This window comes from Sorghum bicolor, chromosome 7, assembly GCF_000003195.3.
Source record: "Sorghum bicolor cultivar BTx623 chromosome 7, Sorghum_bicolor_NCBIv3, whole genome shotgun sequence".
NCBI lineage: Eukaryota > Viridiplantae > Streptophyta > Magnoliopsida > Poales > Poaceae > Sorghum > Sorghum bicolor.
The window spans coordinates 54200072-54203848 of record NC_012876.2 but is presented as its reverse complement, the minus strand read 5'-3'; the positions used below and the strand labels follow the sequence as shown (position 1 = coordinate 54203848).

Sequence of the window (3777 nt, the reverse complement as noted above, 5' to 3'; positions counted from 1 at the left end):
GGAAAACTCCTTAACCTCCTCCGACAGACGAGCCTTCTCAGCTTCCAAGGTCTCGTTCTCCTTCTTCAGAGCACCAATCGCCTCATCACGGCAGATAACCTCCCGGGAGCAACGCTCCTCCAAGGCGGCAGCCATGTGATGACCCTGCTCAAAAATAATTAGTCACAACAAACCTTCGAATAAAAAACTGCGATAATTAGTCACAACAAACCTTCGAATAAAAAACTGCGAAGGAAGATATAACAAAGCACAAACATACAAGGCTATGGTGCTCATATTGCACGCGAAGGAGCGTGTCAAAATCCATGCCGCGAAGCTTCTGACGAAAACGATCTGTAAACCGAAAACAATTAAGAAAAACCATCGTAAGAAACAAAAAACCATTGGCGGAGGCCAGAACACTAACCTCCGACCAAGGAATGAACCTCGCGCAAGGCATCAGTCCAACCTGTGATCGAAGGTTCAGAAGCACCTGCGCATAACAAAAACAAAACTTAAAATAAAATGCCACAAACAAACCAAACTGTTGAACCAAAAAGAGGAAACTCACCAGGGCCAAGAACATCAGCAGGCGAAGGCCTGTTGGCCAACGCAGAAGGCGCAGGCTCACGCGGCGGAGGAATGACAAGCCCCTCCTGCGCAACGCTGGCGCCTTTAGCCATCTCCTCCGCGGTAGCCAGCCCAACAAAAACATCCGCTGAAAGATAAACCAATAACATGAGAAACAAGTCAATCAAAACTTGTATAAAAACAAAATAATCAACAAAAAATCATTACCCATGTACAACGAGTTAATACCGTCACCAGCCGGAGGAAGGGGAGCCTCCGCCCTCCTGATCCTCCGAACGGAGGCGGACTCAGCTTCGTCGCTGGACTCCACCTGAACCTCCTTAGGCGGAGACCCTCCGCCAGCTGAAGCAACGCGCGGACCCTCAGGCGCTGCAGGAATTGCCTCCCGCACAGGGCTCGCCTCAGGGGCCTCCGCGTCGGAAGACTCTTCCCCAAGAAGAGACGCGAAAGGCGCGCGCACGGAGGAGACCGCACGCGAAGCCTCAGCCTCAGGAGCTCCACCGGCAGCAGCTACCTCCGCAGGCGCAGAAGCCACCGAGTTCGACTCGGCACCAGATGAGCGAGCGGAGGAAGACTCCACAGGAGTCTCTAGCACAACCTCCGCCCTCCGCTTCTTCGCAAGTTGCTTGACTGCGCCACCCCCCTTCCTCTTCTTCGACTCCGCCAAGGCAACAGCCTTCGAGGAGTCCTTCTTCTCCAACCCAAGCAAAACATCCGGAGGAATAACATAATCCTCATACTCGATCCCCAATTCCTCAAAAACGCGGTTGAACCGGGGCATCGTCCCAAGCGCAGACCTCCGCTGGAGAAATTCCTTCTCCGTGATCTTCCCGACGATCCTCCGGGCAGAAACCTCCACCCGATCAAGGAAGGACTCCTTGGTCTCATCCTCCGGAATACCCGCGCCAAACCGGGGAAACGGCAACCCCTCCGGAGGACCAAAAACAGGAACTTGCACCATCTCAATGGTGAACTCATCTGTCCTGCGGCCAAGTGGCCAGTAGTCAGCAGCGACCATCTCCTCAACCAAATCCCGACCTCCGGAATATCGGCATGCCAGCGCAAATGCCTTATCACAAGCAATTCGCTCCTCCGACATCTCCTGCGAAGGATCAACCTTCGAGAAATGCTTCAACTCCTTCATCAGCGACGCGTAAGGATAAACCTTATCAACGCTGCCATCATCTAAAGTCTTCGACGCAGCGGGGGTCCTCACGTAGAACCAAGCTCTCATCCAATCCTTCTCCCACTTCCCTTTCTGGCAGTAGGAGATCTCGCACCTTGGCCCAGGCATCGTGCGGCGCGGCATGAACGCGCAGCTTCCAAACTGCGCAATGCACTCAACACCTTCGGCATCCTTCACCTTTTTAGGCTGGCGCTGGAGCTCAAAGTATGAGCAGAAAGTGTCGATGTGGGGCATAGCTCCGTAGGATTCGCACGCCCAGGCAAATTTGCTAAGGGTCAGTATCCCATTAGGGCTGAAATGCTGCAGCTCCACGTTGAAACTCTCCATCACCTCGCGAAGGAAATGATACGGAGGCATCCGAAGTCCGCAAGTAAAGAAGTCCCTGAATACCACCGCATACCCCTCTTCAGGCGCAGGCACCGTCTGATCCGCAGGAGGAGCCTCCGCACGACCTTCCTTGAAAAATCTAGCCTCAACCATGTCAGCGATATCCTCCGCCCTCACAGTCGACTGCCCGAATTCAAAAGTAATCGCCGCCATCCCCTCAAACTCCTTCGCACTGATCAGATCACCGACAGAAGCTTCGACGTCAGATAACGTCTCCTCCAGATCTTGAGCTGCAGCCACCTCAAGCATCCACTCCTCAAACCTCCGCAACCAACCTCCTGACCTCACGCTAAGGAAACTGCGCAAAGGACCAGAAAAATCTGACCTCGAAGGACGCGGTGAAGGAAGCTGAGCCACCGTAAAACCTCCGACAACACTTTAGAACTAAACGCACGCGAGCAGCTCAGAGAGAAAGACGTAGCGAAGGAAGGTGTGCAGGCAATGAGCAGCAGGGGTGAGAGCTCAAAGCTCCCCAGCACCTCCTTTTATAGGGGGGGGGCCTGCGACCGCGCGGCCGTTGCGATTCCCCGCGCCCAACGGCTATAAGCGGAGGAATCGGCCAGACCGTTGCGCTTCATCAATGCCAACGGCTAACTCCAACGGCAATAAAATCCTCCGCAATCCTCCGCAACCTAACGCGCGTAGGATACTTAGCATCAATGATCGGAGGATCCCGGCAAAATAAAGAAACAAGAAAAATTACGACTAAGTAAAAGAAACAGTTATCCAACATTTGCTAACAAACACATCCTGCGCACCAGGGGGGAAGGCAGCAACCATGCTGCGGAGGGGTAGCAACCATGCTCGCGACCTCCGCAGCGTAGCGTGTTTTTGAGCACATGGACCGCAGGAGTGCCATTAGCCCAAAAAGGGGGGAACTGTTGGGGAAAAGCTGCATCCTTCCCCCTGGTAGCGCCGGAGGCTATCCTTCACCTGAGGAACCTCCGACGCCTGAAACGTCGGAGGATATCCTCCGACGGGAAATGCTAATGTTGACGACTCGTCTGGTCGTGCAGAGTGTGTGCAGGGACTGAAGCACCGGCGGAGGTCCACGAGTGAGGAGAAGGTTGGAACCTCCGACCCTCCCGAGTCCGAGGATGGCAGGAGAACGCAGCCAGGCCAAGGAGGAACTCCCGGGGTGGCCGGATGAAGCAACCTCCGACCAGCCGGGCTGCGGAACCTCCGACACCTAAGCGTCGGAGGATCCGCAACTGGGCGAAGGATCCGAGCCTCCGACCTGCTGAGGCCCCAGTCAAAGGATGAACGAAGGGTTCGCAACGTGAAATTACGCAAGTATATTGGGGTCAGTAGACTGCGATGAAAGAATATGCTGGAATATTCCCCCACCGTCACGGGGCATTTATGTAAATGACGTTGGGTCGGTTTCCGGGCCCTATATAAGGGGCGTGATGCCACCATTAATAGAAGAGAGCATTCACTGTATTCACCTACTACTGAGCTTACTGCCTGTTGGAACTCAGACCTCTCACGGCACCGAGTGAGAAGGTTCCCTACTCACCGTACTGCTGGGAAGCGCGGAGAGCCTCTTCCCAACAATTATGTTCCTACCCGGCATAAAGGCAGTTTGTGTTGGTCTAACCACAGTTTTAGCAACCATATTAAGCCTATTTGTA

At 54.1% G+C, this 3777-nt stretch overlaps 1 long non-coding RNA gene across 1 annotated transcript; it reads right to left on the bottom strand.

The window, feature by feature from the left end:
* LOC110436879 lies at nt 1-473 on the bottom strand. Its single transcript, XR_002454760.1, has 3 exons — nt 407-473; nt 260-333; nt 1-144 (listed from the first exon to the last, which is right to left on the bottom strand). It is a non-coding gene; the product is annotated as an uncharacterized LOC110436879 (long non-coding RNA).